Below are 17,503 nucleotides of genomic sequence, written 5' to 3' on the forward strand. Positions count from 1 at the left end.
ATGAGAAAAAGTAAAATAATTAGGAAAGTACTTTCAAGTTTGAGGCAAAATTTTGATTAAAAACATTTTTTAAGATCTCTGAGTATGGCTAGGGGTATTTTCTCTCTTATTCAAATTTACCAAGGCAGAATGCCTGTTGTTATTCGGAAACATTTGAATAGATTTTTTTTCTAAGTTAAATTATTTAGAGCAAGATAAAGAAGAAAGTAAAAACACTTATATGTGCACAAATAAATAATTTTGAATTGATAAGAAAAGTGCTACAAAATACTGCAGAAATATTTTAGAAAGCTATCTGTAATTGCAAAGTTAAATGCAAAACAACGGCAGAAATTATGGAGAAATAAATTTTAAAGCTTTCTCCAGAGATGTATGTACTTGGGGAACTCTAGCAAAAATTCCTTGTTTTCTAAGAAGAGAGCCATCTGGTAGTCTGACTGGGTTTAGATTAAATCTAGGATTTTAAAATTTTTAAGTGTTACCACTTGTATTCAGACCTTCTATTCTGCATAACTCATTTTACATCTGAAGAGGAAAGCACTTTTCTTTCTGTTAACCTTAGTGGAACATCTGTTTTTTCCCCAGCTGTTTGGTATTTAATGAAATACCTTCTAACATATGTTACCAGCTGCCCCCACAAAGGCAGGAGTAACACAGGTTTTGTTAATAGATCCCTTGGGGCTGACTAGAATGAAATGATGCTGAAGGATTGGTGTTTGTAAATATATATAAATATATAGATATATGTAGGGTTTATTCTAGAACAAATTTTTTGCAGTTGAAAGCAAGAATGTAGGCTGTATTTTTGTTATTATATACAGAAATATAGCAATATGAAAGGACAAAAAATATTACTCAAGAAAATGCATAAGGTGAAAGAAAGAAAAAAAGAGAGAGAAGTCTAACCATTTCACACCCAAAACCTTATCTCTCTCAAGGGATACAAACCTGGCCTCAGTAAAGCACACTGCCACCTCCACAGATAGGCAGATGTTTTGAGTCATTAGTCATTAGGAGTCCAGTCTCTCACAAGATATTATCATGTATTTATAGAAAACTAAAGAAATTAAATAAAGTCCTCTAAGGCAGTAAATGAACAATTTACTGTAAATTAAATCAGCAATAATATTAGAAAGCCCTTTACTTGTATATTTTATAAGCAGTGCTCATACAACACACTGCAATTTACAGGGATTCCCTAATCCATAGGTATCACAGCATTTAGGAAATCTAAGAAAGGTGGTTTCCTTACCATTTCCTTGCCACATTTCAGGTCCTGTGTGCTGGAAACATTCCACTTCAAGGTATGGGGTACTGGAAGGAGAGATGGCATTTATTTTCCCAAGTCACTGTCACACATGATGGAGCCCTGCTTTCCTGGAGATGACTGAACACCTGCTGATGAGAAGCAGTGAATGATTTTTTTTTATTTTTTTGGTGTAGTTTGTATGTATAGCTTCTGCTTTATCTATTAAACTGTCTTTACCTCAACCTGAGAGTTTTCAGTCTTTTACTCTCCCAGTTCACTCCCTCATCTCACTGGGGGTGAGTGAGTGAGTGAGTGAGTGAGTGAGTGAGTGAGTGAGTGGGTGGTGCCTGGTTGTTATCTGGGGTTAAATCATGACAGAACTATGGAATACTCTTACAAAAATAGTACCTGAGTTACATGAAAATGAGACTACATGAAAAATCAGACTATTCCAGACACAGCAGCAGGTGAGTGAAAACATGACCAAAAAAGAAGAGCTGGATTAAAACTGTGGAAATTTTGATTTGCTATTCAGGGAATATTAAAGTTATTGTATTCATATCTAATGATCCATCAGTGTTTTAAGACAGACCTTCAAGGCAATTTCAGGACCTAAGGTAGACCTGAATCTTTCTTTGGAAATGCCTCCTTTTTCTTTCCGCTTTTTCAGGCCCTAAAAAAAAATAATTGAAAAGCCCTCCAGGAATCTCTTTTGACAGAAGTTTTCCTTTTCACGTATTTCCATTTACTTAATTTAATCTAAAGATAATAGTAGCAAGTTGCATCCTCTAGTAGCACCTATTTATTTATAGAACAAATCTATTGGTGCCAAAATTTTTAGGAGTATTTGACGGCAAGTGGCAGTGATTCTTTGGAGGCAATTAATTTTATTAAATGGTGTCTTGGTTTTGAAGTCAAAAGTTTGATGATGCATCATTTTCTTGCATTTGCAATAAGAGTGCAATTGAACCTGTCCAATCAGCACATCACAGTGTGGAAGTGACATATATTTCAGAAGTACAGTTAGCTTGATTACATGATACTCTTTTTAGTTAAAAATAGGTAAAGGACTTTTTAAATTGCATAGGTAATCTGAATTAGAAAGCTTGGACAGCCATTTCTGCAGGAGGAGGATGTTGAATACATCTTTGGTTTCCAGTCTGTGTTCAAAGTCAGATCCATGATATGAAAATAGGTAGATATGCTAGTTACAAGATGACATGTATGGTATAATTCATATTTTTTCACACATCTGCCAAGCAAAGAACTCAAAGAGCCATCCAGTCCAACCACTGCTACAATGGGTATCTAATTTATGTGATCCTTCATAAACTTATGAAGTGCTATGATAAAACTAGAAAAACTGAGTGGAAAACACTGCTGGAAAGCAAATAAAAGCCTTTGTGTTCTACTGGATAGAAATCTTCTGTTTTGCAGCTTGAGCATGTTCATTGTAAGTTTCTACTCACTTGTTCTTTTGCCAGCTGTGCCCTTAAGCTTAAGTGTGCTTCAAGATAGCAGTCATATTTTCTCTCACTGTTTGCTTTTTTAGGCAAAACAAGTCTTTTTCATTTATTCTCCACTTACAAGATAGACTGTCATTCTCCTGCTGAGAGGCTGTGTACAATTAGCTCAAGGATGGTGCTGCTGAAGCTGCACAGCTTCTGAGCAGCACAGGTTGAATCTGCCTGGCTGTGTGAATATTTATGTCCATCAACGTGAGCTAACCTTTCTTAGGCTTTTCTGTATCTTGATTTCGAATAATCTTTAATGAAGATATACAGCCAGAATTGCAGCCCATAGGTGTGAAAGAAAGGGTGTTGAAAGGATGAATGGAACATTTAACAAAGTACTGAATTAAGTCTGCTGAAAGAATAGTTTGTCACAGAATTTGCCTAGTTCAAATGGGCATTTATATCCTTTTCTTACTGAATAGAATTTTGAAATTTGCAAAGAATCAGTAATAATTCGGTTTCATGTTAAGAATTTATACAATAGGAGAAATTAAGCAAGAAAAAATATACTTCTGAAATAAATTTTACTATAAACTGAGGCTGCAATCTTATCCAAACTCTTCCTTCTGCTGGAAGAAATTATTGGAGGATTTGCAATATGTAATATAGTCCTATGTGTGAAAAAACATCAAAGCAAAAGTGTTTAGAAACTAGAGACAATACTTTCAGCTGTCCCTAACATGTTTTCATTAAAGGGTATATAGGCCTTATATCTTGATTTCAAGATTTGGTGTAGAAGGGGCCCAAATATACTTTGAGCCTTCCCCTTCCCAGCTTTACTGTAGAGCAGTGCCAAGATAGAAATAATCTCTTATCAAATTAACCTCAGTTTCAGAAAATGTGTCTCAGTATTTTGTCTTAACCTGTTTTTGGTGTCGTGAATAATGTAAGAAACAATAAAGAAATGCTTGAAGGACAAGGATGGTTAATAGCACTCTGACATTCAGATTTTATGTAAGATAGACTTTTAGATGGAAAGAAATCTTTTTATTGAGCTAGACTGATCACACACATTTCTGGGCAGGTGGTCAAAAACCAAGATTCCCACCTTGGAGAAATTGCTTCCTTTTTTTTTTGAAGCAACATTTATAGAAATGTCTGTCTTTTTTGATTGGGAACTATTGGTTTAATCTAGATCTGCATATTTAGGAGGAGGGTGGAGTAGAAAGAGGAACAGTAAGGAGTGGAAAAGATAGAGTGTAACATCTTGCTGCATTAAATGCAACTCCATTTTCACTGCTCACTCACTCAGGAGCGATCTGTGACACACAGGGTTATTCCAGTACAAATTACCATTCAGTTAGCAGAGCTTTATGACAAGATGTTCTAATAGCAGTGCATTGTCATAATGTCACTGCAAAGCTTGGAGATGGATTTGGCAGATGTAATTTTTTTTTGGAGACATATGATAATAAGAACAACCTACGTGTTTCGCAGTGTAAAAAAATCAAAGTAACCAAGGTCTTCAGCTGATGCAGTGGCACTGACAGAAATACAGCATACATTTGTATACAGAGAGTAAATAGGGAAAAGCTTTCTAAGATAAACCTCTGCATGAATTTGCCAAGCAAGCCAAAGATTTTAGTTTCATCTTTTATATCGTGCCTTAATACCTAGTACAATGTTAGAATTCAAAGTATCTGGTGAACTATTTAAAGTTGTGACTGAAATTGTAATCATTGACTAATGGCTGAAGCGCTTCTTTGAGTCTACAGCAGCAAAATATACAAAATGGCACTGGATTTACAGTCTATGATGTAAAAACAAATGAGTGTTGCAGTTTCTTCAGGGTGGAAGTAGGATACTCATCTGACATAAAGGTTAAATTCCTTTTGGCTAAAAGAAACTATCGTGTTACCAAAAGTACAGTTAGAACAAATAGAGTATGATTTCTAGGAAGTAGATATGAGGAATTCAGAGAATTTTCGTAAGAGCATACTGTGAATCAAAAAGAAGAAATAAAAGTAGTGTTTGGAGAATTCATTTACATCAACTAGATTTGTAAGAACAACTTAACCTGTTTTTCTGATTTGTCTGCGAATCTATGTTGGAGTTACAAGTCTAACTAATGAAATGCCGTTTTAAAATGCACACAGTTACATATTTTTTTTCTAACCATAACACATAGCAGTGCCAAAACTATAGAAATTACAACAAACCAGTATGTCAAAATCAACATGACCATGGGCAATTGATTTTGTGATAAAGGCATTATATGTGAATTGCTTACCTACATTTTAAGTGTGAATTGAGTGCTGTCAAAGACAGTTTCTGGTGACTGTATAATTGAATTAGTTTTTTATATTTAATTAGTTTGGTTTTTTTGTTTGCTTCTATTACAAAGAAATGACCTTTTGTTTGGCAGCCAAATCTTTGTGGGCACTTTCAAATGGTATATTTGTCTGTCTGAGATGGAGAGACATTTATCATTGTATTCCTGGCTCATGAATATAATATTGTGTTGAAAACTGTTCCTGCTAATTCACCTTGTAACAGTAATGACATCTGGATTTTTTGAAGGTGTAGCTTGATTACTTTCAAGGAGATACAGAGAGATTTTAACATTGATCAACATTGTTCATTCTGCTTCATTCTTTGTGAAGTTAAAACAAGCTTAATTGAACTATCTGGTAAATACACAAAAAAATATCCAGAGATTTTTTTAATGGTGTGGCAAAATGACACTTCTGTCTGTCGAGTGACATTTCCTGAATGATTAACATTGCTTCCTTTATTCAAAGCAGAGCTAGGATATTTTTCAAGTAAAATTTCAAGGACTTTTAGAAAAGACAATAAATATTTTTCTCACCCTAGGATAATACTAAATCCCAAAAACACAAATAAAAGTGTGTACTGAAGAACATAGCTGCTGTGAAAAATTCCACATAAAATCCTGGAGGTTTGGCAAAGTTGGAAATAGAATCTTACATTGACAATGCCTCAAATAATTTTTAATTATAGTGAGGCTATCAGCCTCAGGTCTTCTGTGGTATGTTTATTGTAGTGCTTTACATGTTTGAGAATCTAACTAGAGAAGATTAATTTTTAAAATGAAATTTTGAAGCTTTTAAACTTTAAAACATCAACTGACTGAGAAATCAATGAGCTAAAGGTTATTTAAAGTGTTAAAATTCATGGGCATTATGCACAATGCAAAAATAGATTAAAAGCTTATACTTTTTAAATGAATCATGTACACTACTTTTTTAAATGAATATAGTACTTTTTTAATGAATCAAACACACATACAGAAAGAAAATATTTTGTTAAAAATTTTCTTCCTTTGTTAAAAATTTTCTTTTAGTTTTAACACAAATTTTAGGAGTGTTTCAGAGCAGGAGATAGGGGGAATTTTTGTGTTGAGAGACAAACTACTAAATAATTTTACATTCTTAACTTATTCGAAGTCAGCTTCCTCATTAGGTTAAAAGTCTTAGTCAAATTCTACTCTTAGCCTACAAATGTAATTTTGTGTGTGTGTTTGTCTGGTCTGGACACATTAAGGAGAGTCATTTATGAGCTCTTTATGAATTAAGGCTTTGATGTGTGTTCTTTCTATAATTAGAAGTTTTCAGTGTATAGTTTGCATACAAGTAATTCCGGTTCATCTCTAACAGTTCTCAGTGTGCTTTGTCTTTTGGACTGGGTTTGATTAATTTGCCCAAAGACACCTAGAGAAACATCAGCACTGATGAACAAGAACAGACTTCCACTGACTGCATTCTTTTGACCTGTGATTTTGGTTCGACTGAGGGACATTGCTGGGAGTCACACAGATTGAAAAATACCAAGGCGGTAGTATGCAGCAGAATTGTGTTGTTTTCACAGCTGGGAATGAATGGTCAAGAATATGTATTGGTGTCTATGTCTTTGTTTTGTTTGTTTTTGTTGGTTTATTTTGTTTTTTGTTTTTTTCCCAATTCAGAACAATATTGAATGGAAATACCTCACTAGACAGCCAGAAGTACTCCAAGTTTGTAGCTGTATCAAAGGTGTCAGCGCTGATCTGCATTCTTTCAGGCTGAAAGTCACAGAAAAGGAAAAAAATACCAGAAAATGTCTTTTTCTGACTCATGCAATATTCTCTCTACAATATTGTATTTCTTCTCAAGTGTTCTGCTTGAAAGCTGATTTGAAGTGCTGTACAAGAAGTTAGAATGCTGCCAACTTTCCTCTTGTTGAGCCACCAGACAATTCACTGCAGGTTTTCAGAATAAATGGGGTTATGTTCTGAAAGGACTAATATTCAGACAGTCAGACAGTGAGTCAGACTCTGTAGAAGGTGTTTGTGTCATCTGCAACACATAGAAAATTGTACTCAGAATAGGAAGAAAGTTTGGGGAATCAGGGAGACAAAAGCAGAAGTGAATATTTTATTATTTTAAACATCCTGCATCTGGTGAAATTTATCTAATTTGGTCAACACAATGTCAATGTACCTGTTTTTATTTTGTCTTATGGCTATCCTCCTTGCATAGTAACCATAGTTTTTCCTCTTTTAGTTTTTATGACTGAAGAACAATTTTTTTATCTGCTTGAAATATTACAAAATAGCTAATTCAGTCTGGATTCCAATATGTCTTACCTATATAAGTTTCTATTTTAAAAAACAAAGAATAATTTTTTATATGCTATATTTCCAATAGGTTTACAGTTGTAATCGAGCTGTAATCTGTCTGCAAACGAGCATCACCTATAAGCCTTTCTCAGTAAATATACTGAGAAATATGTATCATGTAATGTATTTTTAAATTTGATCTCACTACATGAAAAAGCTCATGGATTTAATAAATATAATGTACAACACATTTAATAACAACCAAAGTTTCCATCACTTCTCTGTGTTACAGTGTTCCATTAAAAAAGTGTATAAACCAGAAAATATTATTGTGGGGAAAAATTATATGTTTCAGTAATAAATATGTACCACACTTAAGAAATTTGTATACTAAATGAGTTATATCATTTGCTGAAATCTTTACCTTTAAAACAATTTTTTGGGTGCAAGCTAAGAGCTTAAGTTTAGGCATTCTAAGAGCTTAAAGTATTCTCAACACAAGTTGTGGACTTTCTTAATTTTAGACTACCCTCTGGAATAGGAGTGGAACTAGACTACATGATTTCCATAACAGTTCAAAATATCACATTTTTAATTCTCAAAGCATACAAAATACCATCAAGTATTAACTTGCTCTGTCACTTTACTAAGCTTTATTCATAGACAAAATAATTTTGTATTAAGAACAGTGACATCATAAACCTCTGAAGCAAAAAGTTAATCTTTTCCAACTGTCAAATCAAATAAAAAAAGTAAAATTTTGCTGCACATATGATCCAACTGAAACAGTTCCAATGAAGTACTGTTTCAGTGCTGAAATGCAGATAATAATGAATATTATAAGTTTAAACATATCTTATGGTTATAAGTGCCTTCTCTGTACATTGCTGATTCTGTGGCAAAAATACAAACTGGAGGACTGATATTTCCAAAACACATTCTAGAGCAGCCCTTTAAAGTATCATATTAATATAATCTTCTAAAACCATTTTGAATATTATATCATCAGTGTGAGCTTTTAAGGTCCAAAATTGGTCTGACAAAAAAGTAAAAATCAGGAAAAAATTCTTGAACTTTCCTAGTGGCAATAACAGACCACAATTACCTGTTCCCTGCATCACTGAAGTGTAGAAATGGGAAAGGCACACAGTGTTATGTCTGTCCAAGCAAGATGGTAAAAAAAATCAGAGCTTTTTATTAAGTACTTTGTTAACAACCCAATTGAAATATCAATTCTACATTTATTTGAATTCTGGTGAAGTAAAAGTTTAACTAAATGTTTGGCTTGTCTTTTAAGAATTACAGAATTCTGCTCTTTTGATTCTCAGAGGGCTTCAAGTGCACCTAAATCTGTCTTGATCGTAGCAATTGTCCTGTGTAAAAAACTCACACTCATTCTTATTCCTGCAAAAAGGACATTGGCATGTGTTTAAAGGAATTACATGTTAGCACCTATCACATTACTAATTTGGTGTCCTACATTTGTCTTTCAAAAGAAATGTAACTTTTAGCAAAAACAAACTAAGGAAAGATGGGGGAAAAAATAATTGAATTAGTATATTGTAGAGGTAAACTGTTAGGAGGTTTTCTATTATGCTTGTATAACTGTCTATCTCCAGGAAGATATCTGATTTCATATTTCATACTGTCATTCCACATGTAGGTCAGGACTTTCTTGCCATTTGTTTGGAAGGCAGTGCTAATTAAAATGAAGATAAGCTGTGCCAAGATCTAATGTATTTTTCTTGTCCAAACATGAGGAATTAGCAAAAAAAACCATTAAATAACACATGGAATCTAGCCCAGCTATTTCCAAGGTGCTTTTCCTTATGTTTTTAAAACTGTGGTAGAATAAAGCAGAGAAGGAATGCTTCTGGATATCCATGAAACTGGATATTGAATTGGATACTGAATTATCTGGGGCTGTATTAATATATGTAAGTCAGCAACACACTGGATGTATTGCAAAATATCAAACAATAGTTGTATTTCACAGAATCACGATATGGTTTGGATTGGAAGGGCACCTCAAAGATCATCTAGTTCCAATGTCCCTGCTGTGGAAAGGGACATTTTTTACTAGACCAGGTTTCTCAGAGCCCCATCCAATCTGGCCTTGAACATTTCCAGTAATATGACATCCACAAATTCCATGGCTAGGTTATTCCATTGCTTCACCACCCTCAGAATAAAAAAAAAAAATGTTCTCATATTAATCTAAATCTGTTCTCAGGGTGAACAAATTCCCCTTTGTCTTGTTACCACATGCTCTTGTAAATAGTCTTGCCTCACTTTTCTTGTAAATTCCCTTCAAGTACTAGAAGGCCACAGTTAGGTCACCTCTAACAGTGAGACAAGAGAAAGTCTTTTGTCCACTCTGAAAAATCTCAATTCTCTCAGCATTTCCTTGTAGGAGAGGTTTTCCCTCCCTCTGATGAACTCAGGCTTTCCCTCCTCTAGGCTTGATACAGCAGCTCCATGTCCTTCCTGTGCTGGGACCCCAGAGCTGCTGCAGCCCTGCAGGTGGGGTCTGAGCAGAGCAGAGGGGCAGAATCCCCTCCCTGGCCCTGCTGCCCACGCTGCTTTGGATGCAGCCCAGGACACGTTTGGTGTTCTGGGCTGGGAGTGCCCATGGCTGGCTCGTGTCCAGCCTCTCACCCACCTGCACCCCAAGTCCTTCTCCCAGGGCTGCTCTCCATCTGTTCACCCCCCAGCCTGCCCTCACCCAGATTCAGCACCTTGCTGCAATTTCATGTGAAAAGGTTGCTGCAAAGTCTTGTGAAACCTCATGAGATTTTCCTAGGCCCGTTTCTCAAGTCATCACAAACTTGTTGAGGGTGCACTCGATCTCCTCGTCTATGTCCTTAATGAAGATATTGAATAACACTGGTCCCAGTACAGACCCTTGAGGGACACCTTGTCACTGAAGTCCATTGGAGCTATTAGCTGTTGACGCTATGCTCTGGATGTAACCATCCAACCAATTTCTCATCCACCTAGCAGTGTTTCTTTTGGATCCATCACTCTCCAGCTAGGAGAGAAAGATGTTGTGGGGGACCATGTCGGAAGCTTTAGAGAAGTCCAGATAAATAACATCTGTAGCTCTTCTCTTATCCACTGATGTAGTTCCTCCATCATGGAAAACCTCTAGGTTATTCAGAATTTTGCCTTGGTGAAGCCTTAATGGTTACCTCAAATTACTTCCCTGTCTTCCATGTGCCTTAGCATACCTTCTAGAAGGATCTGTTTTATGTATTTCTATATAATAAATTAGTTGTTGTGATGACAGCTGTGGGATTGCAATCACATGCTGAAGTGTTAAATTCAGTCAGGTGTTTACGATATCTTGGATATCTGTGGATAATTTATAAATCGTAGCTGTTCAGTTTTTTAATTAGATTGTGTTAGGTACTGAGATGGAAGTGCTGGTTTTGACTAGGATAATTTTCCTTGTGGTAGCTGTGACTGGGATTTGTGCTGGCAGCAACATTGATATCACAGGGATGTTTTAGCTATTGCTGAGCAGTGCTGACACAATGTCAAGGCTCTTTGTGCCTTCACACTGCCCAACCAGCAAGGAGGCTGAGGGTGCACAAGGAGCTGGGAGGGGACACATTTAGGATTGCTGACACCACTGACCAGAGGGATATTCCAGACCATATGATGCTTTGTTCAGCAATAAAAACTAGGGAAAGAGGAAGGAAGTAGGAGGACCTTTGAATTGTCTTCCCAAGCCACTATAAAAACATGATGCAGTCTTGTTTCCCTGAAGATGGATGAACACTGACCTGCTATTGGGCAGTGGTGAGTGAATTCCTAATTTCTTTTATTGTGTGTGGAGATTTTGCCTTGCCTGTTAAACTGTTTCAACTCACAGGTTTTCTCAATTTTATCCTTCCCATTCTCTCCTGCAATCTGAAATGGGGCACTGAGTGAGTGGCTGTGTTTGGGCTGGGCTGCCCACTGGAACTTAAACTACAAAAATGGAGTATTGCATCTGGGAAAGCTAAAAACTGCATGTGAATGGGTTTGAGAACACAGGTTTTCAGAGTTACTTGCTTTAATTTTAAAGGCCAGCTGGTTGAAATGCTTAAGAGTACTGGGTAGCTGTCAGGTATATTAAACTTTAATTGTTGAGATCAATGGATAGCAATAACTGACATTCATTTTGGTAAACTTCTAGAGCAATTTGAAATATTTCCCACTTCCAGATTTTGAAAGGCTGGTATGAGATATAGAAGTACATATCTGATGACATCAGAAAACAGATACATCAGTACTAAAAATGCTTATCTATTTCATATGCTGTAAATATGAAGTAAATAGAATATAGAGAATGCTGGAATCAGTGTAGGCTTCTCTGAACCATCAAATAGGTTTACAAATTAGATACAGATTTTGTCTCCTTATATGTCTTATTCTCTAAGTTTATAGAAAGATTTGAAGATTTTTTTTAAGATTAGAATATATTTTTTAAGATTTTTTTAAGATGAGAGTATAAGAAAGGCAGAAGAATAATGTGATATACTATCTGAATTCTAAAAATATCACTGTGGGTTTATGATTTTGATTAACATGTAGAAGGTCTGGATTTATCTTACATTTATTCCATTACCTTCATATACTATATTCTGCTTTAATTACACCATAAAAGAAATAAAGAAGTTTCCAGTGAGTTTTTGTTTCCTTTCTTATTATAACTTTCTTTTAATCCACCGTATATTTATTTATATGTATATGTAAATAAAGAAAATGCTGGAATAAATATTGGTATTTAAAAGTGTGTATAAAAAATGGGGGGAGGAGGGGACCTGTGGTGACAATATCTATATAACTATGCTTGTTACCACACTGCCAAAAGTTAGACATAATTGTGAATGGATGTATTCCAGATTTATTGGAGGCTCTTGCACAGCTATAATCTCCACATCTTCACTGGACAGATTACAGGGACATGTATTATTTTATGTTGTAGAAACAGTAACCCCTTCATCAATATTGTGACTAATCTCACCCTGAATCTCAGTATACAGATGAAAGAGAGTGTGGTACAATGCAGATTCTTTCCTATTCCTTAGTATGGATGAAAAAATACAATAATCACCTGAGTTTGTGTATTTACACCGCTAGAATACAAATGGCAATTCTCAGTGGCCTTTTATTCATTTTCATGTTTATTAAATCTAATTCTTCCCAGTTCCATCTAGACTGGCTATTGATTTAAGAGCTTTAATAAAGAGATGGCAAACAAAGTAGATAATAATAAGTTTTAAAGCAGACACTGTTTTGCATAAAGAAATTTCAATCTGTGGCCAGAAAGATTTGTAAAATGATCATTCAAGGGAAAAATTCTTCATTTGGGATGCAAAACCCAATGTTTTCAAGGCTTTCCCTTCTCATTTAATAATCATACCAATTCTGTCTTATTGTCTTATTTCCATAGAAAATATGCTGCAAATAATAATATAAATATTGTTCAGGTATTGTATATTTAGTTGTCTTGAGCAGACCAACTTTAGTTAGTGCATTAATATTTTCTCCATATATGTGAACTGTAATTCTTTCTCTTGTCCCTTAGAATAAGACTGGCCAGACATAAAACCCTGCAATTTTGATTTCTTCTCTCTTTCTTCTGCAGTAAACACTGTTGACAAGATTGATTTTTTTTTCTTTAATGCATTTCAAATGAATTTCACCAGCTATGAATTTTATTTTATTTTTGCACTACAGCTATTTTACATTACTAACAGGTAAATTTACCTTTTAGAAGTGTCAAAAGAAACTTTGCACAATGTGGACAAATTTATTTTCCTAATTCTAATATTTATTAACATTAAAGAACTTATTTGATAAAATATTTTAAAAAACCTTCTCACATGCTAATAATCACTGAACTCTGTCAAGATTTTTTATGAAAGTAGAACAGCATTTATTAAATTGGTTTATATGCCTTGTAGTGTTTTATAGAATAACTATATTGAGCTTTCCTAGTGTTAATATCTAACATATATATATAATCTCTCTTTTAAAGAAAGTCTATGCTATCCTCACATTAAAAATAGGAAGAATATCAAGGATATGGGAAGATATTTACTTAAGGCCAGGCACATCTGCAGCAATTTTCCTTTTTCCTGCAGACATGTTGAAAGAATTAGGTTTAAAATTAATGAACTAACAGAAGTTTTGCAGTTCAGACTTTGCAAGGTATAGACAAATTTTCATAATGGATGCAACAGTGTCTCTGTCTTATGCAACCTTTACTAAGCACATTTAAGGAGCTACCTTTTTGCAATATATGTTTTTTTTCTTTAAGAAGTAATCCCTCCCAAACAGACAGAAACATGTAATATCACAGCTTCATTTGAAAAAGTCTAGTAAGCAAAATGTCCTTGCAAGAATCATGTCGAGTCACAGTATTTAGAATCTCAAACCTTTGGCACTGTGGGGTTTGTTTTCATGCTGGTTATTTCCAGTTCTCTTCAAGGCTGTGTCTAAGTACAGTAAAAATTATGATGTTTCTAAAGCTCCTGTTTCAATTCATGTTTTATTGAAGAGTTTGAGTATACTCTACTGGGGAAAAATGTATAAAATTTCATGTAAACTTCATGTCATTACTAAAGTGGCTCAGTTATTTGGTGTGAAGTGAAAGGGAATCGACCTGGGGTTCTCAGCATTTTGCAGTAGATTATCATAACTACAAAATAATATTTTTGTATACAAGTGTCTCAGAAGAAGCTGAGATTCTTGGGCATTTTTTAGGAGTGAGTATTTTAGATATGATTGCAGATGCATTTCAATTTATTCTTAGAAAATAAAAGAAAGTTACATACATTTTCATGACAGCAGAGTATCTCTTCCTGAATATTAAGTAACTTGGTGCCTTACCAGGCATGCATCCATATTACTTTTTTATACTTCAACATATAAGCATTTTAAAAAAGAAAGATGTTGCAAAATATTTTAACATGTGAATAGCAATTGGAATTAAACTGTAGGTAACATATGTAAGCTGTATCTTACAGTAAGTCAAACTTTCTTGTATTTTGTTCTATTAAAATCTACCATCTTCTTTACGTTAAGTGTTTTTGTTTCCTTCTTTTACAGAAAATTTTAGTTGCTTCAATGTCCTTTAACATACATTTCTGAGTTGTAGAAAAACAGCATTTTTTTCTTAACATGGAAGTCAGTGTGTTCTCTGAGAGACAAATTACTGCATTTTTTGGTATTTTTACAACAGCTTCTAAATAATTTCGTACCATAACTGCTAAGTGAAAAAAATCTTTTCCAGGATCTGCTCTTAGGCTGAGTAATAAAATGAAAATAAAGAAAAAAAAACTTCCAAGAGTTAATATAATAGATTTTCTACTGCCAATTATTATTGCTGATCTATTTTAGAAAACTTCAGTGAGATCTCCTTTCATATTTAGCTATATCATCAATTTGGAATTTGAAAAATTTTATGGAAATTTGTCTTGATATGATGTCTTTTATAAACCCAGAAACACTATAGCAGTTCAGCTTTATGGATAGATTTACTAGAGGATTTGGGCAATAATGTCTGAAATGTAGATCCTCAGAATCCTTGTCTGGCATGAAAGAAGTTCAATTCCTTGGGCATGTAAATTTTGCCTAGCAAAATCCTATAGATATCTAATTTTCTGCTGCAGGGTATGAACAGATAGTTGAAATTCTGACAACACTAATCTGTTTGGAAGCTCTCTCCTGTCTAAACTGCAGTGGGAGTCATAAATTACAGGTTTCTGTACCTGTCTCTGTACAGAGCCTATTCCTGAAGGCATGGTGAGCAGGAAATAAAATGGTAACTTTCAGTCTTTATTGTGTAGCAGCTGCCTGTAGCATTTTAATAAATATAAAATGAAAAAAATATGACAGAAGAGTTTTACACAAGACATGGTATATGTAGCACTCTACTGAGATATATAGATTTCAGAATAATAAAAGAAAACAAGGCTTCATAAATTTTCAGTTATCTCTGTGTTGTCCACCCATTCTCTTTTAAAACCCTTCCAGGAAAACTTTTAATCCAATATCTCATATGAGAGAACCTAACTCAGGGCAATCATCCCCCAGAGCTGGTATATAGGGATGGACAGCAAAATAGCTTCCACTTCTACCATCCAGGAGGAAGAAGTTAGTGACCTGCTGAGCCTCTTAGACACTCACAAGTCTCTAGGAGCAGATGAGTTTTATCCAAGAGTACCACGGGAACTGGTGTAAAAACTCACGTCCAGACCACCTGCTTGGTGGTCCTGCTGGGTCTCCATGGCTCATCATCATGGTTTATCATCAGCCTTGATTAACTGGGGAGGTGTCTGATGACTGGAGGTTACGCAATGTAATGTCAACCCATAAGAACAGCTGGAAAGAGTAACTGGAGAACTCTAGGCCTGTCAGCCTGACCTTGGTGCTTTGGAAGGTTATGAAACAGGTCATCTTGAGTGCCATCACACACGTACACAGCAAGGAGATCAGGCCTAGACAGCATGGATTAGGAAAGGCAGGTTCTGCCTAACCAGCCGGAACTTTTATGACTCAATAACCCACCCAGTGGATGAGGAGAAGTCTGTGGATGTTATTTACCTGGACTTTAGCAAAGCCTTTGATGGAGTTTCCCATGCCATTGTCCTGGAGAAGCTGGCAGCCCATGTCTGGGACAAGTGCAGTCTTTTCTGTGTTAAAAACAGGCTGGATGGGCAGGCCCGGAGAGTAGTGGTGAATGGAACTACATCCAGCTGGCAGATGATCAGTAGTGCTCCCAAAGGCTCACTATTGGGTCTAGTGTGTTTCATATCTTTATCAATGATCTGGACGAGGGGATTGACTTTGCTGGTCTTTATCACCAGTTGTTGTGGGTAATTGTCATGCTCTCAGGTCCAGACTGCAAACCATAAGCAAGATCAATGTAGACGGGATCTCTCTAGCCTCTTTCTAGACTTCTAGAAGCATTTGGATAATGCTCTCAGGCACATGGTATGATTCTTGGAGTTTTCCTGTGTAGGACCAGAAATTGGACTGCATGATCCTCATGAGACCTTTCCAACTCTGGATATTATCTCATAAATCTCAACCTCATTGTTCTCTACAACTACCTGCAACCAGGTTGTGGCCAGGTGGGAGCTGGTCTCTTCTTTCAAGCAACCAAGAACAGGACAAGTGGACATAGCCTCAGGATGTGCCAGGGGAGGTTCAGACTGGCCATCAGGAGGAATTTCTTCACTGAAAGTGTTGTTGAACATTGAAATGGATTGCCAAGGAGGTGGTGGAGCTACCACCCCTGGAGTTATTGAGGAAATGGATGGATAGGATACTTAGTGCTATGATCTAGTTGATAAGTTGGTGATCAGAGAAGGTCTGGATTCTCTTGAGGTCTTTTCCAGCCTCAATGATTCTGCTATTCTGTGAATCCAGATCTGCCTATGGTAAGTGTTTTAGTAAAGAATGGTAGTAGAGTCTATTAGGTAAAAAAACCCTGGAGTAAAATGAACAACCAAAAAACCAGTAATTTTCTTCCTAAATGTCCTCACTAGAGAATTGTATTTCAGTAAAATTCTCTTTGAGACTCCAGTATAAAAAGTCTGACTTTCTTTTCCCTCAAGTTTTCTAAAGAAAATTATTTTTTGTCCAATGCAACCTCCTTCCACATGTTTGGTTAAACATGTTATGTGCAGAATGCTTTTTTCCAGGAAAATACATAAATTTTAAAAATTGCATAAAAAATGCTAATATGGAATTTTTCATGACTGCTAGTGTTGTTTTCTTATTTTTGTTTCTCTGATACTGTGATTTCTGATTATGTCCTGTAATTCTCTGTCAATTTCTGTGACAGACAATTCCTAAATTTTCATTCTGGGCTATGAATTAAAGAAAGAACTATGTAACAAAGCTTGAACAGTATTTTCAATATAGAAGGACGCATGAAAAGTGTGATTACACAGAGGGAAACAGCAGATCAATAGTATTGTGCTGTATGGTATTTAACTTCTCAAGCAGTAGCATAATGATTTGTCTAAACAAATGGAAGACACAAAGATCATATGAGTAATACAGAATGAGGAGTCAGTCTTATTCAGCCTTGTCCTTTCTGAGATTTCTGAACTTCTCTCGCGTACTGTGTGAGTCATCTCTTTTCTAAGCTAAAAAGTACTTGACCACCACCCTATT

Source organism: Cyanistes caeruleus, chromosome 4 (genome assembly GCF_971803275.1).
Source record: "Cyanistes caeruleus chromosome 4, bCyaCae1.hap1.1, whole genome shotgun sequence".
Classification (NCBI taxonomy): Eukaryota; Metazoa; Chordata; class Aves; order Passeriformes; family Paridae; genus Cyanistes; species Cyanistes caeruleus.